We start from the raw sequence: 26332 nt of genomic DNA, 5'->3' as shown, positions 1-26332 counted from the left end.
TGGGACACAAAGAAAAAAAAAGGTTATAGATGCTGGAATAAGGTTAGTGAAGAGAGATGTGGTCAGAAGAAGGGGAGATGAGAGAAGATGTGTTGAAGACAATCAGAGTGCCTCATCTATGCATATAGAATTGTCAGAGGACAATGTGTTCATCTTGTACGTGCACGAAGCCCTGGGTAGAATCCGCAGAATTACATACACCCAGCATGGTGACATGCTTATGATTCTAGCACTCCGGATCAAAAGGGCAAGGTCATCTTCCATTACAGTGAGACCAGCCTGGCTTATAAGGAGCACTCTCAAAGTGGGGAGGCGGTAATGGAAGATGCTAGGGCAGGATTCTATCCTCACAGTGGGCCACTTGCCTTTGGTGTTCCCTCGGGGTGAATGGGTTTTACGTCCACTGTCAGAGATGGAAATAGACCTATGGGGGACTTCCTACTGTGACACTGCCAGAGAAGGTCCCCCCCCCAGCAGGTGGACTGTGTCACCTTGGCTTCACTAAGCCATGTTTCCAAGAGCATGTGGCATCCACTAACAAACACTTCCCAAAATTTACCCCTTGCAGGTGAGAAAAAGCTGAGTATTGTGGAACCATCTTTTTGTGCATTGTGAAAAGGGATCATTTGGATTGGTTTAATAAAAAGCTGGACAGTCAATAGCTAGGCAGGATTTCCAGGGCAAAGAAAATGCTGGGAAGAAAAAGGATAGAGTCGCCAGCATGACCTGTAGGAGATGAACCACGTGGCAACACGTAAATTAATAGTAATGGGTTAATTTAAGTTACAAGAGCTAATTAGAAACAAGCCTTAGCTATTGGCTGAGTTTTCATAATTAATAAGACGTCTCTGTGTCATTATTTGGGAGCTAGCTAGCAGGACAGAGAAAGACTAGCTACAGCTGAGAAATCTCAGATTTCAAATCAACTGGCTTTGGGCAACCACTATCAGCCAGTCCACAATGAGAGCCCAGGAGTCCCTCAGTGTGGCCAACAGAATTAAAACAGCAAAGAAACAGAAAGACCCCTGGGGTGCTTTTGGAGAAATAACTCTTCAGAAAGTAAAACAGACTAAAACTCCACAACAAAAACGGTAATGGCGAGGCTACTTCTGGGACCAGGAACAAGGAGGTCAACCTCAGAGTGCAAGATAATGCTGCCGATACATTTGTCCTGAGCCAGTGCGGGGCTGTGTCTGTTATGTGTGCACACACTAATACAAAGGGAAAGTAATATTGAATGTCCATGGTTAGCTTTTCTTATTATTCAAAACAGAGACTAGCTCTCCAAGCCCCATGAGGAGGAATAGGCCATTCTTATTCTTACATAAAATATGCTAGTGTCAGAATGATGCTTTCAGCCAGTCAGAAAGCACAGTGCCCTGGCCATGATGGAAAGATCCACAGAGACATATTCCAGAATTTGTGCCTGTCATGGTGTGGTTAGGGCTCCATCTCCACAAGGCATGGCGCTGTGTCTCCTCCTTCAGACAAACCTTATACTCTCCCGCCCACTAGACAGATGGTAGACTTGGCTTCCACCAACATCTCCTTGAAATAAGTGGGCAGAGCTGGGAAGGTTATTTCACTGTGTCTAGTATAGCTGTGTCCCATCTGAAGGAGCAGCCAGGGGCCCCATGCTCAGCTAGGAAGTAAGGAGGGAGAGCAGAAAGTGACCTCTCCCCTTCTTCTTCTCATCCACCCTTGCCCTGCAAGCTATGCTAACTTCTCATGTTTAAGACATTCCCTCTTCTGTGCTTACCCCTACTGAAGCAGGGGATCTACAGAACCCAGGATCCATCTGAAATAAAAAAGGGGTCCAGCTACAGGGCCCTCAGGACACCTTCACCTTCACTGGGTCCCTTCAGTGCCTTCAGACTCACTACAGAGCCAGCAGGAGTCCTACTCATTCGGAGAAGCCAGCCTTCCCCACCACAGCCATTTCTCTATCTTCCTAGCTTGATTTCTTGCCTTATGATTCTACTGTTTTGAGGAAACAGTTACTAATGATAGTAACAGCCACAGCTGCTGACCACTGTGAATGGCAGGCAGTGATTCTGAGAGCAGACTCAGTACCTAGAGAAAAGCAGATCAAGGGATGTACTTATTCTTCGCCACTCCGCCCCCCCCCCCCCCGCCACCATCAGCCTGCTATTTCTGGATCATTAACATTCTGGATCACATTAGATTAGAAAGGCACTTCAGACAATTAGAAATCAAAGCCATAGGCTTGCTGGATCCGCTCCAGAATAAATGAACACATTCTCGCCACATTTTAGGTGACCTGTGCTCTGCGGGACACGAATGAAGTTTGTACCACTGTGTTCTCAGCTCTGAGACGTCCATCATCACGCTGAAATGTAGATGGCCACATCACTCACTGCAGACCCTGACAAGAAGGTCCAGAGTCAAGTCAAACTAGGTTTTTACCCTGGTTCTAGTTAGTGGGAAATTGCTCGACTTAATGAACTTCTCTGTGTCTCACTTTCTCTATCAGTACAATGGGCGAAGATAGTACTGTTAAATCAGAGGCCAAGGCAGGCTCTGAGAGCTGCTACCATTCAGGAGTTGACAAGACAGCCAACTTCACACTCTACTTAAAGGAAGCTCTGAAGTTTTCAGGATGACTGCAGAACCCTGTACAGTCAGTGTGATGGTTGATACTGATTGCCAACTGGACAGAATCTAGGAAATAAATCTCCGAGCATGTGAAGGAGTTTCTAGACGGGCTTAAGTGGAGTGGGAAGACCCACCCTAAATGCAGGTGACACCGTCCCATAGGCTGGAATGCTAGACACAGGAGAAAGTAGCCTTACTGTTCTTGAAGACAAAAGACAAGGTGATTCCCATTGGCCAGAGCTGGCCCTTGGCTTGCTCATGCTAAGGACACTTGTGGGGTACCAGGGTGTGGCATCTCCATTCTGCATAACAGCACAGGCAGCCTCTGGATCAGGGCATCTATGACTGTGGTGGAAATCAGACAGTGGAGACTCTAAGTTAGCTCAGTTCAACTCTTCTAGCCAGTAGAACCCTGTAAGTCCGTGTTAGCTAGTATTTCATTCCTATTCTGTGTGAAGGGTGCTGGGCATGCATAGTGTCCCATGGAATCATCTGAGCTGACACAGAGCCCCCGGCTGTTGCAGGTAAACAAGCAAGTAGACAAGAGCACTTCTGACTCCAGCAAGCCCCAGGCTTGAGCAGCTACCGCTGCCGCTATTGCTGTCAGGAGGACACGAAAATGACCCTCCCAAATTACACAGCCTGTAACGGGGTCGGGCGTGGGGCCCCGACTAATCTGACACTGGAGTCCTTACTTCTGTCCACCGACTACACACAGCAGGCGAAATGGTGGGCTGGGGTGGGGGAGTCAGGCGGATAAGGCTGGCTACCAGCTAGCTGTATAACCTCGGCCAGATCGCTTTGCCATTCTCAACTTCAGCTCATAACCTAGACAAGGAGAATCATACTGGTATAAATCACACTGGTATCCATCTCCTTGGGTGTATCTTAGGATTGAGTGATAGAAGACCTGAAGATCCTCAGTAAACTCCTAATAGTAGCATCTGCCATTTAAAGAGCAAGCAGGACATGGTTGACAAAACATGAACTCTATTGAGCGAGGAAGGAGGGAAGTCCTCTCCTAATATCTGTCCGTACACTTTGGAGGGACAGACTCTTGCTAGTGGGAACTTTTAGCAGATTGTGTGTTTCTCTCTGCATAACTCCACAAAGACCAACTGGAAGTCTCCAAGCATCCTGGTACTCTAAGGACTCCTAGCAGACCAACTGCAATGTCTGGGGCTGTGGTGGTTTGGATGAGAATGTCCCCCATGGGCTCGTAAGTTTGAATAATTGGTCCCCAGTTGATGGAACTGTTCATCAAGGATTAGGGGGTGTAGCTTTGTTGGAGGAGGTGTGTCACTGGGTGTGGGCTTTGAGACTTCAAAAGACTCCTGAGATTCTCAGTACTCTGTCTCTGCTTCATAGATCTGCATGTGAGCTCTCAGCTGCTCCTGACACTATGGCTTTGCTCCACCTTCATGGACTCTAACCCTCTGGAACATAAGCCCAATTAAACACTTTCTGTTATAAACTGCTTTGACCATGGTGTTTGTCACAATAGAAAAGCAACTACTACAGGGACCATGGATGCTCTATGATGTAGCATTTGTAAGTTTGATAGGGCAGAGGTGAGATTTTATTCTGCAATCTTCACGAGGAGAATAGAAGGTGGCACCAGGCGTACACACACTCAACACTGTTTTTGCACACCAGAAACTGGTGGACAGAAGGCATGGGGCTGGGGTTGTTATAGTTTGACTCTAAAATAACCTTCATACACTCATATTTTGAGCGTTCTACCCCCAATTTATAGCATTGTTTTGAAAGCTGTAGAATCTATAAGTATGTAAAGCTTGGCACAAAAGAGTAGGCTACCAAGGCAAGCTTTGTGCCCTGGTCAGCCACAATGTTAATAGCCTCTTGGCCTGGCCCCGTAATATCACAGCCCTGTGGCCATACCTTTCGCACCAGGATGAACTGAAATCTTTCTGAAACCATGAGCCATAGTAACCCTTCCTGTCTTACATTGTCTCCATCATGTAACAGTAGCACAAAAGCTGAGTAACAACAGGTCCGACGCAGGCTGCAGCAGCGAGACCGTCCAGTCCTGTGTTGGCCTCTTGGCTGCGTTGCTCTGCTGCCCCTTTCATTGAATCAGTGCCTCTCTTTATTCCATTCTTAGCATCATTTGGGGAGTAAACAGCAATGCCCTGCTCATCAAATCCCACACAATAAATCTCATGTTTTTGAAAATGGCAGAGCCTTTCCTCAAAGGAAGATGAGAAGCCGCGTGACTCTCCTATGGAGACGTGGGCCACTCTGTTGATGAGTCACTACTACCGGCAGCTAGTTCTCCTGATTCTTTATCAAGCCGCTCATCACTGTGACTAATAATTACTCTTTGAGATAAATGTTTAAAATATCACTCCCTACTACAGGCACTTTAAAACTTCAAGGGTATGTGGGGCTGTCAGCAAATAGGATGTGCATACATAGAAGCATCAGACACTAATACTGGAGACCATGCCAGCTGGAGGGTCTACCATGATGGGCTGGACTGGCATGCTTGGGCATAGTCTACTGGCTGTTTCCAGATAGTACGCAGAGGCTACATTCTCTAACAAGATTAAGGACAAGTGCAGGCTGCAACCTTCCTTCATCCATCACCTCAGGGAGGAGGACAAATGGCCCAGCATCAACTCAAAGCCAGACCGATGCCCACTCATTCCATTAAATCTTTACAGCATCCCCTGACAGCTGTTGGTTTAGAGAGGAGCCACTGTGGCCAGAGTTTTCATATCCTTGTAGAAGCCTTCCTGGGATAAGTCGCCATGCTTTGAATCTGGCATCTGTACCCTCACAGGCTTGGAAAATTCTAGATGGCAATATAGAGTCAATAGACTTCTCAAGGATTGACTCAAGTTCAAAGGCAGGTGCTGCCAGGTACTGGGGCCATAGAAGAGAGACATCTGGTGGCCCACAAGGATAGCATTCTGCTGCAGATCCCATGAGCTAAACACTCATGAGTCCTAGAGGTTGATGGGGAACCAGAAAGGGGGCAGAAAGGGACCACAACAGCTCAGAAGACTACAACTTCAGCTGTTTCTGGAGTCTCAGCCCAAGAGTCATCTTCCCTGCTGCCAACCCCCATCTCTGCTACCAAGGCTGGATCCTGTCTACCCTATGCTTCTACAATGCCTAGTCCCAATATAGAATTGGCCACAAACTGCCTCATGGCCTTCACAGTCACTGCAGGACCAGATTGTCTTTAAGACTATGATGGTACCTCAATCCTCCTGTGACCTTCGCTGCACATAGTAGGTCTCACGCTGCACATAGTAGGTCTCGGGAAGTGTTGATATATCTTTAGGCTAGGACTACTCACCCAGCTCAGGCTCTCTTTCCTAAGCTCTGTGCTGCTAGCACCCACTTTGTGTTCTCTTTGAGCTCAGGTTCCAGCGAAATTATAACCACACAGCAGCGTCGCCTTCCCAAGATCACACTCGGCCACTACTAGCTACTTTTCCATTGCTACAACAAAGTACAGACCAAAATCAATCCCAGGGCTTGTTCTGACATACAGTTGAGGACATAGTCCACTGTGGTGGGCAGTCATAGCCTCAAGAAGACAAGGTCGCTTTGCATCTGTAATCAGAAGCAGAAAGAGATGAAGAATAGTCCTTGGCTCACTACTTCTGCTTCCTTTTTATTCGGCTGGGGACCCCAGCCAATGGGATGAAGCCCCCCACATTCAAATTGTATCCTCTTTTATCCTTTAAACCTCTCAAGAAATGGCCTGACAGGCATACCTGGTGATGTGCTCCTAAGGGACTTTAAGTTCAATCAAGTAGACAGAGGAGAATAAAGGTTTCTGAAATTCCAGTCGTGCAGTCCTGTAAGGTCTCTGCCCTTCCCCCAGGCCGTGGCTTGCACTGCGAAGTTCAGTATTTATCTCAGAGGAGACAGACAACCAAGGTGTTGAAGGCCAAGGGTGCTTGAACAGGCTGCACCTCCCTGTACTGGAATATTGGTGCAGTCAACACACCAAAGCCGTCTAAATACTCAGAGGAGCTTATGCTATGAGACCACTAGAAGAAAAAGCTGGTGGGTAAAAGTTTATGGGTAATACATGGTTTTAGGTATTTGAAGACAGGACAAAGATAAAGCCTTGAGGAATACATACACAAAACTGTTATGTAGCTACTTCTATGTGGCAGGATAAGTGATTTCTCCTATTTCCTTATGCATTTCTGGGCTTCCTAATCTATAAATGAGCATTATGCTGCTTTTATAATTAAGCAAAAACAATAAACTTTAAGGAAAAACGCATGCATAGAACATTGCCATTTCTCTAAAAATACACTGCTATTTAATTATGTATCCTAGGATTGATTTTGTTTTGTAGGTCATAGAAGAAAATAACTGGATTAAAAATCAAGTCCCTACTCCATAGCAAGTGAAGGTCTTGAGCGTCTCACTTCTGCCTAGGCTCGCCCCCAGCCTCTCTACACTCTTCTCATCCAGATGGCCTTAGAGCCACCTCTGGTTATCACAGGAGCTTCACCGTGGCTTAGCAGAGGCAGCCTTCTCTCCCATTTGGAATGTGTGAAGAAGAAAAGCCAGGCAAGCTGCCTCTGATGAATAATGAGGCAATTACCAGGATGACTTCAAAGCTTTCACCACCTAGTTGGGACTTTATGCAATGCCTTACTGTGTGGTAGATGGTTCAGCTTGACCTCATTTTTACTGAAATGTGATTCACATAAGACAAATCAACCGATGGGGGCGGGGCTGGAGAGATTGATCATTGATTAAGAACACTGTCTGCTCTTTCACAGGCCCACAAGTGATTCCCAGCACCACTGGTGGCTCACAACTATCTATAACTCAAGTTCCAGGGGATGTGACACCCTTTTTTCTGGCCTCTGTAGGCACCAGGCATGCACATGGTACACATACCCATATGCAGGCAAAACACCTACACATATGAAACAAAAAAAAACAAAAATACAGTCTTTAACGGTATATACAGTCCACCTGAGTGTGGTGGTACACATCTATAATTCCAACACTCTAAAGGCGAGACAGGGGCACTGCTGTGCATTCAAAAACAATTTAGAATGTATAGAAAGCCCTGCCACAAAAAAAGGAAGGTAAAAAGGAAAGACGGGAGGGAGGGAGTGAGAGAAATGAAAGGAAAAGAAAGGGTTGGAGAGACGGCTCAGTGATGAAGGGTACGGCTGCTCTTCCAGAGGACACAAGTTCAATTCCCAGCACCCACATGGAAACTCATCATGGTCTGTAATGCCAGTCCCAAGGGGGAACTGATATCCTCTTCTGACTTCTGTAGTTACTACACACATATGGTACACAGAAATGGAAAATTTGATAGTATCCATTACATTTAAAATGCCAGGAAACCACCCATTGTGCCTAGTTCCATAATTTTTTCATTACCCCAAAAGGAAATCCTAGGCTGTGGTTTGAATGTAGCTTACCCTTATGTAGATTAATGCTGGTGTTTCGTTCCTCAATGTAATGATACTGAGGTATCAGGCCTTTAAAGAAGATAATTAAGTCACAGAGGCCTGCCCTTGGATGGATTAGTGCCGCTGTCAGGGATGGGGTGAGTTTTCACAAGAGCAAATCAAAGAGCACACAAGGACCCTCCCTGCTCTTTGCTCTCTTCCCTACCAACACCAGTCCTTTATTGCTGGAACTTTACAGTTACCAGAGTCTCGAGGCAAATGAGACTTTACTGCTGATACAGTTCCAGCCTCACAAAGTGGACTAAGGTGATTTACATCAACAGAGCAATTGCTCCCCACTCCCTTCTGCACCAAACCCCAGGCAACCACCCACCTGCTTCTGTCTCTATGAATTTACCTAGTCTGAAAATTCTAGAAAAGTGAAATCATTTGCCATGTGACTTTTGAATCTGGCCCTTCCACTTAGCACTCACACACACTGCAGCAAGTCAGGACACCTGTTGTATCTATTGGTGGATGGGTAGGTGGCATCTACCTTTGGGGTTTGCAGGTCACTGATCTAAACATATATGTCCAAGGAGTCATCCTTACGTGATGTGAATAATCGGAGACTTCAGGCTAAAGCTCTGGGTTTATTCCCTAATGGCTTCCATCTATTCCAGGCCTCTCATGTCCAAGAGACGATTTTCTGTGATCCAAACCAGGGTAGTTTCTCAGCAAACCAGCAAGATGAAGAGACGCAGATTCAGAAACAGCCAGCCAGGACTAGAGATGGATCCCAGAAACGAACTAGCAGGAGAAAAGGGGCGCACGCCAAAAGAGTAATTACCACTGCGCATCCCTGGGAGTCTCATTTAATTAAGCAAAATGATGGCAACACAATTAGCCACATCCTATCTCATGCTACTCCCTATTTTTGTCACAGACTAGGTTCCATTTGTGTCTCCCTAGCTCTGACTGGGACCTCAAGTGTCTACAGGGACAGACTGCCTCTCAACTCAACTGACCACTGACACTCAGGTGCTGTAGACTCCGCCATCTAGACCCTCAAAAAAGGATGTGTACGAGCAAAGATGGACAGGAAAGCATAGCCCAGTTAGAAGAACCCGCCCCTACCTGTGTTTCTGACCATGCTGGCCAGACAAGCACAAACTAAGGAGAGAGGGAACTGGCCGTTTTGACTAGCAGTCCAGACTCTGGAACCCGAACACTATTATGGAAAGCTGGCTCATTTCTCAGTCATACGACCTTGTCCAAGACACCCAAGCACCCAGGCTCAGTGTCGCACTGGAAACAGAAAAGAGAACCATCGTCACACACTTGCCATCTGCAATCCCCCAAGGTCGTCTGATTCCTTTGATTCCATCCATCCCCACCAAACAGCCATTGCCTATTCATTCCCAGGGAAGCTCCACTAAGTGCCGAGGAGCAAGGGTGAAGGAAGAACATCCTTTGTCCTTGCCACAGGAACTCCTTTAGATGTCTGTGTCAGTGGTATTTCCAAACATCTGGACTTAGCTGGTGAGAGGCAGGCGAGGAACTGAACCTAAACAGCCCAAGCTCTGCATCCACATGACGGTGTATGGGCAGGGCATTGCCGTGCTGTGACACACAGAGAATGAGGCGGTCAGGTGACACAGAGAGACCACATGGTCATGTGACCCTCTTACTCTTACAGTGTTGTGGTAACATGCACTTTGGTTTTAAAAACACCAAGCTGTCATCTCAGGATATAGAGTGGGCAACTGTTAAATCCCGTTTCTTCACAGTGCTGTGTCCTGCAAAGCTGTGGGCTCATGGTCTTGTCCGAGTGTCACAGTTTCCCCACCCCTCACTGTCTATGGAAGACTGGTTTAGGAACTCTCCCACCACCACCACTGCCATTACCAGAGTCTGCTGATCCTCAAGTTCCTCACGTAAAGTGGACACAGTGGGAGAGGGGGAAATATGATCAACAAACATTTAAATGCTTGTGTGGAAAGAGCCTTATGTAACCCGGTATAATATAAAATAAACTAAAATAAAACAGCATCAAATTTGCTGATGTCCTATATACAACCCCCTGTCATTCACATCTATATTACTTACAATATATAATATAATAAGAATGCATGTAACTAGTTATGCTGTTAAGGAATAATGATAGGACAGTCTATTACCAGTGATTCTCAAACTTCCTATTGCTGTACCCTTTAATACAGTTCTTCATGTTGCCGTGCCCCCCAAACCATAATTATTTCCATTGCTACTTCATAACTGTAATTTTGCTACCGGTATGGATCATAATATAAATATCTGATATGTAGGAGGTCTGCTACGTGACCCCTATGAAAGTATCATTTGACCATTCAAAGGGGTTGTGACCCACAGTTGAGAACCACTAATAGATATGATGACAGTCTTTACAATTATTTTCTATGCACAGTTGGTTGACTCATGGACGGGAAACCTGTGTATACGATGGCTCACTGTGTCATGGTGCTGGCTTGCCAGAGAGTCGCAGGACTATGAAAACCTTGCTGGCTTCATGATCTCACCGTGTGGTGTGCCAGGGAAGTGTGTGTGGTGCTGTCTCCCATGCCATGCTATGACCTTGTTCTCATCCGTTTCCTCCAGAACCGAGAGAGTTCCACACACTGCACAGAGTTCTCCAGTCACACAAACACCAAGAGTCTGCTATTATCCGGGAAGCCTAATCACCATCATCTTAGCTCCGCTTCTGATGTCTGTTAGGTAACCCTTAAGGCTTGCCACCTGTCCATTTACTCAGGAGGAGGCCAGGCACAGCTGAGAGCCTGCAGGATGGCCCTCACACAGCATCCACAGACTTGGGTGAGTCCAGCTCAGTTGTCCACAGGCAAGCATCTTCCCCTGTACATGGGGTCCTAGGGCCTTCCCCACTGCTTCCAAGAGATGCCTTGCTCAGAAAGTGAATGTTTCCCAAGACTCCATGTTGCCAAGAAAAACACAGATACTCACACTCCTGTGGCTTCCAGTGCCAAGCTTCTGTGCTGGAGCCTCTGTGGAGACCTTTGCTCACTTACAAAAGCCTCCTGCCGCGGTCTAATTGTGAAATATCCCCTACAGGCCTGGGTGTTGGAGCCAGAGGTGTTGTTTGGGAAAGTTATGGAAACTTTACAAGGTGAAGCCTTGCTGGGAAGGTGGTTCAATGTAGGGAGCCTTGAGGTGTTTATAGCCTTCCCGTTCACTGTCTGCTTCCTGACTGGAGGCAGTATGATTAGCTGACTTCCCCCTCCAGTCACCACGGAAGGTATCTTCTTTAACAGGAGCCAGAACCAACTCCCCCTTCTTCAAGTCGCTTTAGGTCAGGTTACAGCAACAATAAAAGCAACTTTTAATATGCCTCCTCTTCTGGGCCACATCGGCAGGCACATGCAGATACACGCACACACACACACACACACACACACACACACACACGGAGTGTAAAACATCATGGAATCCTAGCAAGGACTCCGAGTGCACCAGGGTGGAGAAGCACTTAACTATATGCAAAAGGGACAAGTGGGAGGATTAGCCTCATTGTCTACCAACCAGCTCTCACGATAGTCCCAGACTAAATAAAAAGAGAAAAATAGAGAGCCAGTTACACATTCGTATTTTTTCCCACAGATCGTAAGTGAGATTTACACAGATGCCAGGACATTCCCACTCTTGTATTAGAACGTTTAGTACTGTCATGATGTCAATCCTCTCAAAATTGATCCACAGATCAATGCAACCCTATTTGAGCTGACCATGTCAACTCCCAAATCTGTATATTTAAGTCCTAGCAATCTGTCATTCGAAGAATGAGAGTCCAAAGACTACTGAGCATGGGCTTTCAGGAAGGAATGTGGAGCGTGGCTGCGTGTGGCTAAGGTGACAGCAGGTTCCAGTGAGCAAGCAAGGTGGACTCAATCACACACAGTGAGGAATCACGGGCTAAGTGTTGTGGAATATTCCTTTACGCTGGGTGAAGGTGTGGCGCTGTGGTTGGTTTAATAAAGAGCTGAATGGCCATAAGTTAGGCGGGACTTCTGGGGACAGAGAGCTCTAGGAAGAAGAAAGGAGGAATCGCAAGCTCAATGCAGGGAGAGCAAGACATGCAGGAGGAGAGGCCACAAGGAATGTGGCCACACGCAGATGAATGAAAACAGGTTGATTTAAGTTGTAAGAGCTAAAGGGACAAGACTAAGCTATAGGTCGAGCTTTCATAATGAATAAGTCTCCACGTCGTTTTTTTGAGTTGGCGGCCCAAAGAAAATTCATCTACAACTAAAAGAGAGTGTGTGTTTGTATGTGTGTGCACATGTATGATTTTGCAATGGAAAGAAAAGTCTAAAATAAATAATGCTGTCAGCTGAAGAAAAGGAAAGGCCAAAGAGATGAGTTTGTGTAGAAGCTGCACTTCTCTGACTAATACCTTGCCTTTTAGATTTGGTTTTGAAACCATGGGGACATTTGAAGCAATTACAAATAATGTTTAGTCATATGAAACAGGCAATTTCTTAAATCAAGGGCAAAATAAAATAAATTTAGCTGCAGTGTGTTGATGGCTTAATGATGCAGAGATGTGCTGCTTTAACTACTTTGAAACTCCAATAACTCAACTGAGTATCTCTGGTGAGAGGCGTGCAAAGCCACTGAAAGCAATGTGCAGCTCTTTCTAGTCAGACATTAAGTGCTGCGCGCCTGGGATCCCAGCACCCAGGAGATGGGGCAGGCAGGTCTCTAAGTTCGAGACTAGCCTAGTCTATAGAGCAAGTTTCTGGACAGCCAGGGCTACACAGAGAAACCCTGCCAAGAAAAAAACAGACAAAAAGAACAAAAATTAACTGTTTCTAGTGACAAGTTTTAGTATTCATATGCACCTATGTACATACGTACCGCATGTAAGTGTGTGCATGTATGTATGTGTGTGTTTGTATGTGTACATGTGTGTATGTTTGTGTCTGTTCCATCAAAGAAGAGAATAAAACACAGAAGCAATTACACTATTGTTAAAAAAATAAAATTTTCCCTAAGAGTAGCTATGTCCACCTTTAATCCCAGCACTCAGGAGGCAAAGACAGGCAGAGCTGTGTGAGTTTGAGGCCAGACTGATGTTCATAGTGAGTTCCAGGACAGCCACGTCTGCACAGTGAAACTCTGTCTGAACAAACAAACACTAAGATTTTGGGCATAAAAGCAAAATATTAAAAATCAAATTAAAGTTTTTAAAAGCCCTATAATTGTAATCTGAATTGGAAATACCAGCATAAACATATTTTCTCTTAAATGGTCCATTCCATACTCGGACAGCTTTTCTGTCACTGAGGCTGTGATCATGCCAGAATTCAGGAAGTAGCTGAGGAAAGATGTCCCCATGCCAGGCATAAAAAAAATTAAATCTAATTTCAATAATAATAACAAAGGTAGTGGCTTAAAAACACTTTGACTATGTCTGCATCCACGAGTTCCTTCTGGATATATGAAAAAAAGAAAACTAATAGTCACCTGATGTGGGTGGGATGCTCTTCTGGGTGCTGTGAATATGTTTTATTACCATTGGTTAATAAAGAAGCTTGAAAGACTCCCGTGCGCGTCTCCCTTTTGGGAGAGACCCCGTGCCCAAAGATCAGTCGAATACACGCAGCCAGATGCAAACGGCAAGAGGTTTATTGGATACGCAGGTACCTGGGGCGACAGAGTCTCTCGGAGGACTTGCGCGCCGCAGGTTGGGGGTGAGGGGTTTTTATAGGAGAGCAAAAAGCGAGGTTTACAGAAGCAAGATGCAGGGTGGTAAATTCTTAACCTAAATAACAATGAGGGGACTACTCAGCGGTTTACTGTTCCTCTTATCCTGCCTCCCCCTTTCCTGGCTGGCGACCAGATGTCTGATTGCACAGCCCCTGACTTGTGACGAGCCCCGCTGTATACGTGACTCAGGAGGCCTCGCAATCCTCTCTTTCTCCCTTGAAGTCTTTGTTCCTACTTAGTCCATAAATCTCCTGTCCTGCAGCCAGATAAGGCTGTCCTTGCTCTAACCTCAGGTATCTTTGCTCAGCATTTCGGAGGCCCTGAGTTTGTTATTTGTTCAGCATTCCAGAGGCCCTGAGCTTGCTATTTGTGAACCTTTGCAAAATGGTATAACTGTGGTTAAAACGAGTTGGGGTCCTTCAAGCTGATTTGGCCAATAGCCAGAAAGAATAAAGCCAGCCCCCCCCCAAAAAAATCCAAGAAAAGATAAAAGAATAAAAAGAAGGTGGAGTCTAGGAGATGTCAGAGGAGCAAGATGTGAAGTAACAAACCATGAGCCTCACGGTAAAATACAGATTACTGTAAATGGGTTATTCTAAGTTGTAAAAGCTAGTTAATAAGAAGCCTAAGCTCATAGACCAAAGACTGTAATTGATATGAAGCCTCAGAGTGGTTATTCAGGGACTGGCGGGTGAGAGAGAAACCTCCAGTTAGTCACCTCTGGAAGATCCGAAACAGCCAGAACATTCTTCAGGAAATGCAGAGAAGGCATCCAGCATGCCACCTGTTTTTTATATCAAAAAACAACCAGGAAGTTGATAGTGAAATAATTTCCTTACAGAAAGAGAAGACGAGATGAGAGCATTGGAAAGCAATTTCTGCAAACCCCAGAGGAAATAACGAATCTAGGTGTTGATGATCGCTGGTTTCAACATCGATGACAGAGACCACCAATCATTGCATGCAGGCTGATGAGAGCATGTGACAACGCCTGCAGTGCAGATTTAACCAAAATAACTGCATCTCAGTCAGACCAAGTCGCTTCAGGTAGCCCCACTTCATAAAAGATGCTCCCCGCCAGGACACAGTCCTGCTGTGGGGTTAACTTTGGTTAACGTGACAGAGTCTAGAGTCACCACTGAGACAAGCCTCTGGGCGTGCCCTTAAGATAGGAGCTAGGTTAGTAAAGTGGAGAGACCCACCCTAAATGTGGGCTGTGTCATTCTGTGGGCTGGGGTCTCAGACTGAATAAAATAGACACAGCACTGTGGGACCGCTGGCAGTGAGACCAAGATTTATCCCAACTGCTTGGACTGGAGTTTTAGAGCCCATTCTCTATGGAGGGATACCTTGCTCAGCCTAGAAATAGTGAGGAGAGCCTTGGTCTTGTCTCACAGCATTGTACTAGATGTTGTAGACTCCCCATGGGAAGCCTTACCCTCTCTGTGGAGAGAATGGGAGGTGGGATGGGGGTGGGGAAAGGGAAGGGAATGGGAGGAGGGGAAGAAGTGGGAACTGGGATTGGTATGTAAAGTGAGAAAAGATAGTTTTTTTAAAAAAATGAAAATAAATTTTTAAAAATTTAAAAAAAAAGACACAACGCACTGAGTACCAGCATTCACGGCTCCCTGCTTCCTTACTGCTGTGCCCTGTGAGCAGCTGCTTTGCACTCCTGTGGCTGTAATGTCTCCACCAGGAGGATTGGACCCTCCAGCTGTGAGCAGAAATAAGCCCTTCTGTGAGTTTCTTTGGTCAGGTACTTTGTCCCTGTAACTTGAAACAAATACACTTTTCTGAAGAACGAGACAAGACCTAGTCTCCTCAGCATGACACGCACGATTTCGGGAGTATAAAAAGAGGTGGCACCATCCGTGTACGGTAGACAGCAGGAGGGGAAACAACCACTCGCAATGTGGGCATCTGGTGTAAACCCAGAGTCAAATAAACTAACCCAGAGGGGAAATGGATCGATTGAGGAAACCTGACACTCTCTGAATGTTTAATTACTGAATAATATTTAACAATATGAATTATTGTCAAGCTTTATTTATGTGTGAAAATGGCATGATTTTGTTAAGAAGTACTTGTCTCTTACAAATACAGTCATAAACACACACATGTGAAGGCTGGAAGTTGATGCTGGCTTCTTCCTTGGTCTCTCTCCACTTCATTTACTGGGGTGGTGTCTCCTGCTGAACCCATGCCTGACTGACTCCTGAGAGCTGGGATTATAGGCAGCTGCCATCCACCCCACTTTTCTGTGGACTCTGAGGATCCAAACTCCAAGTCCTTACATGAGAGACAGGAATCCTCTTAACCCACTGAGCCACCTGACCCCAGGCTCAAGTATCATTTATTGTACTAACTCCCCAAGTTTGTGTATTTTTGGATAATAAAGCTGTGAGTGATGACACACTTTTGGCATAGTGGAAGGACTTGAAAGGAAGAAACTAAGCAGGCAAACGTTAACACAGGCAGCTCATCCTAATGAGGCCTCTGCTCTGTTACTTGAGGCAGCCCCCTCCCTTTGGTTGGTCGTCTTTTAAGAACAACCGTATTACAAGCTAGCCCTCTGATTAGCTACTTTTCTGGTTGCTATAACCTAATATCTAACACAAAGCAATCTGTGAAAGAGTTGACTTTGCATGCAACCTGAGAGGGGTACAGCCCACCACGGTGGGAAAACATGACGTCAGTTCTGCCAGGTGCATCCATAACAAATGCAGATAAATGCTGGTGTTTAGCTCACTTTCTCCTTTTTATTCTATCTTGGATCCGATGCCATGTATTGATGCCACCTAAATTAAAGGCCTATTGCATCAAACTTCACAATAACCCTGAGATCGAGCATTATCCCATTTTACAGATGAGAAACTGAGACAGAAGCCTCACGCTAACTACCATTACTTAGCTTGTTCAACAGAGTGGGTTTGGAATCCAGGGCATCTGCTTGTAAAGCATTGGACCCTGACCCTGGATACCTACTTGGCCAGTGTTCTCCAGGACACAGATACACAAAGCCGAGAAATTCAGACATCACACCTATCCACATCCTCACTATGACCCAGCGGCTGCTGTGCCTGCTAGTCTGTGTAGTGGAAGGCTAAGCAACATGTCCCACTAGACCTGGAAGACTCTAAGCCCGTGTGGAAGAAGGTTGCTGCCAATTGAATCAGACACCCCTGGGTGTGGACAGGATGAGGTGGCTATAAATAATCGTAAGGGCATGAAGGCAAGCTCTCTCCCCTGAGGCTCCCTCTGCTAAAGGTTGATGGTAATTGATGAGGCTGAGAGGACATGCCAGTCCTTCCGCTCTCAGAACCAGGTGTGGTTATTTACAGATATGTCACTTTCCCAGACTTCCTCCCCGTCTCTGCCAGAGGCTTGGAGACCAGATAATAGCAATTTACTGCAGCCCTAGGGCATAAGGCAATGAGCTACCTGAGTGCCCCACTAACTACCAAGTCTGAGCAGTGTCCTGCTCCGGCTCAGAGGTGCAGAGAGAGGGGTGGGGGCAGAGAATCAATCAATTAGCCTTCGTATCACATGCACTCTGTAACACTAAGTCAGGAGAATCTACTACGAGTCCCCTCCTTTCCAAGCTCACAGTAAGGAAGTAAATGGACCCCTGAACCAAGTCAGAAAGCATGGATTCTGACCCAAAGATGTCTCTTTGTCAAGCAATGTCTGAGTCTGCGTTCACAATAGGCCATCTGTTAGGCAATGAATCTTCGAGTCCCAGGGTCCACATCTGTGAAATGGAGCTAAGCTACATCACTTGCCAGACACAAAAAGGTTTTTAGAATAGTAGCTGAAGGCTGGGGACATGGTTTTCAGTTGGGTGAATGTGTGCGCAGTTGGCAGACAGCCCTGGTTTAATCCCCAGCACTGCAGAAACTGGGCATGGCAGTGCATGCCTGCGAAGAAGGTGGAGGAAGAAAGACCAGGAGTTAAAGGTCATGAAGCAAACGGAGGTTTTTTGTTTGTTTGTTTTGTTTTGTTTTAATGGCTATGCAGTGGCACATGACTGTAATCCGGAAGGCTGAAATAGGAGGATTGCCCTGAGTTCAAGGTCAGTTTGGGCTAAATTTGAGGCTGGACTACTACACAGTGAGAGCCTGTCTCAAAATAAATAAATAAATAGATAGATAAATAAATAAATAAATATAAAAATTAAGAGAGAGAGAGGAGGAGGAGGAGGAGGAGGAGGAGAAAAGTGGGGAGAGGAAGGAAGAGAGTTAAAATTTAAAAAGAAAGCACAGGCACCAGCATGACTATGTCTCAGCAGGTCAAGGCATTTGCTGCCAGCCTGAGTTCAATCCCCAGGACCTCAGGGGGGACAGAGGATAGACCTCCATAGGCTGTCCTCTGACCTGCACACCCCCGCTGTGACATTCATATTCATACACATACACGCAAAAACAAATAAATATTGCTTAAAGTAAGTAATGAAAACGAAGTTTGAGGTCATTCTTGCCTACATGGGACTGTCTCACCAAAGAGAAAAAGAACAAGGTAAGTGATGAGGCCGAACCACGTGTCTGCTTGAGCTGCCATCATTAGCAGCAACACAGTCCCAGTGCAGACGCGGACCAGTCCTGAGGGAGGATCGTGATAGAGCCGTCCCAGGATGCTCACGACAACTGCCTGCCACCTTCCTGCAGCACCTCAAGGCGAGAGCCAAGTTCAAACGCAGTGCACACGTCCGAATTCTCAGGGTACCCCACTGCAGGTGAGGCGTCACAACAAGGTTGTTCCTAACCTCAGAAAAAGCTAGTCTCAGGAGAGAATAAAACATTTAAGGAACAGGGACAGAGCTACCTCTCAAGGTTACACCTGCCAGTTGGAGCCCAGAGTTACCAAATCTTAACTATAATAAAGGGAAAACTGCCCGGTTATTTTGCTAAGGGTGACTTTAAAAAATACACCAAAAATTAAATTAGATCTTCCACATGACCCAGCTATACCACTCCCTAAAGACTCCAGGTCAGCATATCACAGGGACACCAGCACACCTGGGTGTCACTGCCGTGCCGTTCATGACAGGCAAGCACAGAACGAGCCTAGGCAGCCAGCAGCACAGGCTCAGGAGTGGCAACGGAACCTGCATACATGAAGGAGTTCTTCTCAGACCCGAGGAGCGACAAGTCATTTGCAGGAAAACAGCAGAGCTAGGGATGATTGGACTGAGTGATTAAGCCGGTCTCGGGAAGACAAATAACACGTGTTTTCTCTTGCTGGGGCTCCTAGATTTAATAGATACATAAAGGCACACAGGCATCTGTGACATGAAAATAGAAGAGAAACAATAGAAGTAGAAGGGGAGCAGAAGGAGAAGGAGAGGGAGGGTCGAGATACACTTGATGTATAGTACACCCTTCATGAATGGTTTCTGTAACCCAGGATATAATTTAAGAGGCACCAATGTCTCCCACTCTAGGGTGCCCTAAGTGAGACACACAAACTGTGGGAGGGGCCCGCTAGTGCACCACAGACATCTGAGCTGGATGCATCGGCCTACAGTGGTGTCCCAGGACGCCTCTCTCCCAGTGACTCTCCTGGATGCTGCCGTCCTCTCTGTAGCTCCATGGAAAGCCCCTTCCAGTCCCATCCAGCAGGATGCTTGCCCTGTAAATGGCAGAGGCCGGACTTAAAACCAGGTGCATCTACTTCAACAGCACCACAACACCCTCTCCATCTGTAATTGGTTCCCATGGCACGGGCTCAGCTCTTCGGGGATCTAGTTAGACTCAATGGCCACAGGTGCAAAAGGAATGCCATCTTATTCCCTCTAATCAGCATGGCCTTAAGCCACCTGGCACCACTGCATTCCCACAGTGCAAGCTTGTGCTCAGAAAGGAAAACCCTAAAGCTGGCCTCAGTCAACAGGATGTGAGGCCAGGGGGCCCTGGAGGGTTGTAATCTCCAGCAGGAGGGGAGGCTCATCACCTTCCCTTGGAAGACTCTGAAAGTGGGAATTTATTGGAAATATGCTCAAAACTTCAACGTGGAATGCATTTTTTTTTAGGATACGTTTTGGACAAGGTTCCATTAATCTGTTTTTGTATGAGGAAGAGACAAAAGCTGTGGTTTTCACAAGCCATAATAATAAATTAACGCTGAAAAGCATCATTTTCGTGTGGGTGATTCAGTCTGCGCTAAGTGATTTGTATACGTTATCTCAAATGTACAGACAATCAGCACAGGATTCTTTATTCCTATTTCACAAACGAGACACTGGGACTTGGTTATTTCCTCTACAATCACAGCCTATTCCACACTGACTATGTGAGCTCCAGGTTTTATTTTCTAGAATCTATGCAAGATTTTATAAAATTCCTATTCTTGAATTGAAAAAAAAATCTATGGTATACAGATAAAGCAAATATAATTTGACCACTAAAAAGAATGAAGTTCTAGAGTTGGAGATATGGCTCAGTTGGTTTAGTGTTTGTTACTCAAGGATAAGAACATGAGTTCAACACTGGAGAGATGGCTCACTGGTTAAGAGCACTGATTGCTCTTCCAGAGGACCCAGGTTCGATTCCCAGAATCACATTCTGTCTTACAACTGTCTGCAACTCTAATACCAGGGAAATCTAACACCCTCTTTTGGTCTCTGTGGTCACTGCATGCATATGTTGTACAGACATACACACAAGCAAAACACCCATACACATAAAATAAAGGATTAAAAATATTGTAAGTGTGAATCCTTAACACCAACAAAAATGTCAGGCACAGCAGTAAACATCTCCAATCCTAGCACTGCAGAGGCAGGAGGATGCCTGACGTCTACCGGCCAGCTGGCCAACCTGTCCACAAGCTCTGCAACAAGTGAGAGACCCTGTCTAGAAAATAGTATGGACAGCATGGTACTTGAATATATACACATGTGTAAAAGGAAGGCAGGACAGCGGGGTACATGAATATATACACATGTGTAAAAAGAAGGCAGGACAGCATGGTACATGAATATACACACATGTGTAAAAAGAAGGCAGGACAGCAGGATACATGAATATACACATGTGTAAAAGGAAGGCAGGAAGGCACTAAGTTCTGATACATGCCCACAGATTCTAAAATTCCACTTAAAGAAATATCCAGAAGATTTGAGCTCAGGAGCACAGAGCAGAATGCAGGTTACCAGGGGTGGTGGTGAGGGGAGAGCAGGATTGCTGCCCTTGTTCATGCCACTGAACTGCACTGTTAAGACTGGCTGGAATCCCAGATATTTTCAGCTGTATGTGCACTTAACACGATAAAATATTTGAGTATATTTTCTGTTTATATTAGCCAAACTTTATGTCTGAGACTTAGAATTAAGAACCTGATTGATTCACTGTAGAAATTATGTCTGAGGCCACAAAGTCATGAGTGTCCAAACCATCCTCAAAACATAAAAGCCAAGCAGTTGAAGTGAACAGTTTACCTCAGTGGAGACCAGATTATCAGATTTCCTAGCACGAATTCTCAAAGAGCAGCTAGGCATAGTAGGAAGTTGAGTTCTGGCCATGTCCAAAAGAAAAGTTTAACACCGTTCCTTTCCACTTATTATTTAAATTTTCTTTGTGTGAGCATACACACAGAGGCCAGAGCGGACATTTCCTGTCATTCTCTATCACTTCCTGCCATTTTCAATCACGTCAGTCTCTTCACGAACCTAGCAGGGCTTTCTGTCAGCTAGGCTAAAAGCCAGTAAAACCCAGCGATACTCCTGCCTCTGTCCACTAGGAGCTAAGGTTACAGATCTTTGCAGGGACTCCTGACTTGATCTGTGGGTGCCGGGATCCAAACTCCACTAATTACGATGACAGAACAAGTACTCGTAACTTCTGCCCCATCTTTGCAATTTAAATAGAAAAAAAAAGCCAGAAAACAACTGGTTGTAGCTTTGCCAGCCTGGTGACACTCGAATCAGTAAGACATCCATCCATTGGCCACACCAAGAAGCTACAGAGTCAGAAGTGCACCAAGGTGAAGATGGCTCCCTGGCCAGACTTCCTGACCAGAATATAATGAAGTCAGAGTCCACAGTTCTTTGGTTTCACCCCAACCAGCAGTCATCTACTGCAGTCCCTGTCCTTGGTGCTAGTTTGCTCAGTACCCCCGCTGTCCGTAGCCCTAAGTGCTCTCCCTTCCCAGAACATAAGCCTCCTATCTCCTCTCATCAGCTTATCAAATGTCTGTTTAATATTGATCTTGTTCTGGAATCTTGGAATGAAGAAGGGACCCAAGAGATAACTCTCGCACCCCCGACTCTTTGGGAGCTAACATTCCTATGAAGACCAGGGCTCCTCATCAGCCAATAGTAAAAATGCTTTAGAAGCACAGATCATGACCCCTACATGTAAGAAAGCCTCTCCTGTATCCTCATCGCTCAAAGATGAAGTCAAATTCTCAACACAGCTCACTATACCCTTTAAACCCAGCCCCTCTGTTCTGTGCACACACCTCTTACCTGTTCCCAACAACCACCTGTTATGACGCACAGGGCCACCTGTCACAAGCAGCAACAAGCAACACTGGGAGCCTCTGGAGCTGGTGGGCAGAGGATCAGCAAGTATGCCCAGCCTCCGGCCCCTTGGCACTCCGCAGAGGTGTGCTTGGGCTGCAGCCCAGCAGTGTCTACTGTGTCGCTATCCCCTTGTTGGTCTCCATTTATAGGAAGCCATGTGAAAGTGGTTTTGTACCAGGAAAAGAAGAATAGATGTGCAGGACTGTAGCATCGAAGGCTCTTGCTGAAGTGCCAGGTGTGCACACATGCCAGGAGAGGACAACTGCCTGATACCTGGACACCTGCCTGCTCCCCTGCATGTGAGCTGAACTCAGGCACACTAACTTGGGTGGAGGAGGAGAGAAACACATCGTGGTCCCATGGAAACTGAAGTCTCCACTGAGAGCACAGAACCATCCTCCCTAGTTAGGTCTGTTGCCAGGTAACCCAAAGCAGACCCCTAGTGCCATTCATGTGGCCTTTCAGAACCCAGCCACACCTCCATCACAGCATGCTTCCCTTTGCGACCCCAGCCTCACTCAGCTTGTCAAGCACTCTGAGCCTTGTTGACCTTAGATATAAAATTTCTGGTTACTAGGGCAAAGCCTCACTATCTCCCCAGAAAAATATTTCCAGAAGCTAATGAGCATCTGTCCTCTTTAACGCCTCAGTTCTGTCTGCTGAGACCTGAGACCACCCATTGAATATATACCTTTTCATATACTGAATAAACATGAATTTTTCTCCCAAGGGATCTGTTAAACCTTCCTCATTGCTATTCCTTTATGTACCACACTTCCACTGAACTAGGAGTTCCCTGAATCTAGGAACCTTGCTTTGTTCAGCTCCATAGTCTCTTGGAAGAAATGGAGTCTTGCTGTGTTGTCCAAGATGGCCTCAAACTCTTTGCATTCAAGACACCCACTTGCTGGAGGCCCTTGGGTAGCAGGGACTGAATATGTGTACCCCTTTGTGTTCAGTTCTCACCTCATGGAGGTGGGTTTTAAGCCCAGAGCTTTGCACATGCTGGGCAAGTGTCCTACCACTGATCCACATCTCTACATTCTTGTCTTTGTTAGATTTGCTTGTCTATTTTATGTATGGATATGGATATCTTGTCTTCATGTATGTCTGTGCACCAGAAGAGGGCATGAGCTCCCATAGGGCTACAGTTATGATGGTTGTGAGGGGTGGGTATTGAACCCTGAACCTCTGGAAGAGCAGTCAGTGCTCTTACCACTGAACCATCTCTCTATATTCTAACCTTTGGCACACGGTCTAACAGAGAGCAGGGATCCAGGGAATGTTCTACGGGTAACAAGTATTTTCTGACCATGCAGCTTTAGCCCACACTGTTCCTATAGCCTAGGAACACCTTTCCCAGCATTCCAAATGACTGGAGCAGATTAAAGTTTGCCTTCTCTGTCCAGTGTAAAAGGTTAAATTTTCCCTGGGGTACCCTAATCATAATTTATAATTTCATATTTGTGGTGTCTATCTTCCCTATTTTGTGGTGAATTCCCCAGTGTGTGCAATTTTATCACATGATATTCAGAAAGAAAAAAAACAAAGGAAGGAAAGTAATGAAGAAAGGAAGGGAAATGGGGAAAGGACGGGAAGGGAGGGAAGGAGGAAGGGAAGAGAAGAGAGAAATAAAATGGAGAGATGGAAAGGAGGAGGATGGAGGGTGGGAAGAAAGAGAAAAGGAAGAGGGGAGCATCAGCAGGTGTCTGGGCCCCTCCTGGAGTAGTTTTGTCCAAATACATCAACTGCTCCTAGCCCCTTCTAAGATAAACACTCAACAATGTCTGCTCACATCCAGGGACCGCAGGAAACAGCTAAGTGAAGCCTCCAGCTGTGTCTAGACATAGATGTCCACTTCTGCTCCATCAGCCTGCTTTGGAGACTCTTAAGGTATCACTAACCTTTAATTTTAGTTTTTTCTCAATGGAAAATGAATGTTGTGGGCCGCTTGAGAGACCATACCATGTGATCGCCTGCATATGAAATCATCTTGGTGGGAAATCATCATACTACTTACAGGCAGATCATCCGATTCTTGCCAGTCGCCCACCTGCTGAGAAGAGACTGCAGTGGGGAAGAGCTTGTTCTATAGCTCATCCTTAAAAGGAAATGCAGAAGCCTTTTATATGAGCGAATCAGCCCATGCTCCCCCTCTCACCCAGCCCCACAGGCAGACCTCCTCCACCTCCCTGCACACTAGAATCACACACTCAGTTCCAGAAGTTACTGAGGCTCAGGGTCACCTGCCATCCTAATCACACACTTTCTTCCAGTGCTGTCTGGTTTGGGAGACCTGGGGAGCATCCTAGCTCCCGGGATGGTTCCAATGGGCATTTAGGAGAGACAGACACTGTCCTGTGGAGCCTTCCTTCTTGGGAAGGTTACTGCCGGCTCTGTGGTTTGAAAGTACTGTTGTCACCTAATAGGAAGGAGAAAAAAGCCACAGCTGCACCTTGGTCGCCTGAGCACAGGTCCCTGAGCTAGTAAGAACAGTATGAGGTGCTGATGCTCACCTCCCCATCCTGGCTCCCAGGAAGCAGATGTGACAGAGTGAGCAGAGCTGACTTGTCACAATGAGGACATTTGTCAACAGGGCAGGATCTTCACCTAGCCAGGACTTTGCATCCCCTGTTCTCTCTCTGGCTACCCTACCTTAGGCAATCTTGGTCAAGGCCTGGCCTGCAACAGCCTTCCAGCCAGCACATGAGAAACAGATTGCAGGTCTGACAGTTGACCCTGACTATACACCTTTTTGGTTTCAGAACAAACGCTTTTGAGAGGAGAAAGGTGTCGTGGATCTGCGCACAGAGAGCTCTGACGCAGTGGTTTGTTAACACTGTGATGTCTTCCAGCTCACAAACTTTTACTGCATTTCTGCTCGGTACCAGGCACCAGGCATACAGCAGGCAATTTTTTTTTAATGAATAAGAGTCAGCCCCTCTCCATGAGCATGTGAGAACTGACTTGCAGGAATTGCATAGGTTGCATAGAACTTGCAGCCAGGGCACCCTAGGAAGCTGCAAGGAGATTCCTGAACCAAGTGCTGGGGGAGGGGGAAGCTGGAAGCCAGCCAGGGAGAGATTGAAGACTTCTGAGGCAGAGGGGTCGCTGTGAACAGAGGCTGGTTAACAGAGACAAGGGTTGACGGCAGACAGGAGAATACGCAGGGAGAAAGCCACAGCTATGCATGGGGAAAGGCTGTGGCAGAGACTGTTCTTTCGTTTCCTGGCTGCCCAGACCCAAAAAACTCACACAGAAACTATAGTAATTCCAACATTGCTTGACCAATGACGCGAGTGTATTACTAGTTCTCTATTACATCTTAAATTAATCCATTCCTATCAATCTGTGTATTTCCACAAGGCTGTGACCTACCAGAAAGGTTCCTAAGGTTCCAGAGTGTAGTTTCAGCTCCCTGACTCTGTCTACTCTCTCTGTATATCTCTTCCAGCCTGGCTATATCTGCCCTGCCATATGCCAAAGCATCTTTATGCATTAACCAGAGTTTCGCCTCCTCACAGTGTTACCAGTCCAGCCCACTCTAGCAACAATAAAGACAATTTGCCAAGAAAGCACTGTGTGGGAGAGGCTCCTTCCAGTGCCCAGTGTTGAGCACAAAGAGGCCTTAGAGCACAGGAGGGAAGTCTCCAGACTGACCTAAGAAGACAGAGTCTGCTGCTTACACAGGCAGAAAAAGAACGTGGCATGCTTTTGCACAGTTGCTAAGACTACACAAAGTTTCTCATGCGCATAGACTCCAGCCTGCCAATCACGGGAAAGTGTTCCCTACCTGGTCTGAGGGAAAAGTGCAGGTGAGATCATCTAGAGGTCACCCTAGTTTGTCTTGGCTGAAAGGAAGTCTCCTGGAACTAGTAAGAGCTGTCTAGAGCCTTATGACTGGATGGAGCTTCTGAAGAGAGAAGCTATGGTGTCAGTGGCAGCTGTAGTCACAATTGTCATCATAGCTGGACTGGAGCTCCCAGGGAGCATCTATGAGATGCTCAACATAGTCAGCAGT

The sequence above is a fragment of the Myodes glareolus genome, chromosome 7 (genome assembly GCF_982192425.1).
Source record: "Myodes glareolus chromosome 7, mMyoGla1.1, whole genome shotgun sequence".
Taxonomy (NCBI): domain Eukaryota; kingdom Metazoa; phylum Chordata; class Mammalia; order Rodentia; family Cricetidae; genus Myodes; species Myodes glareolus.
Note: the sequence above shows the minus strand (reverse complement) of the source record.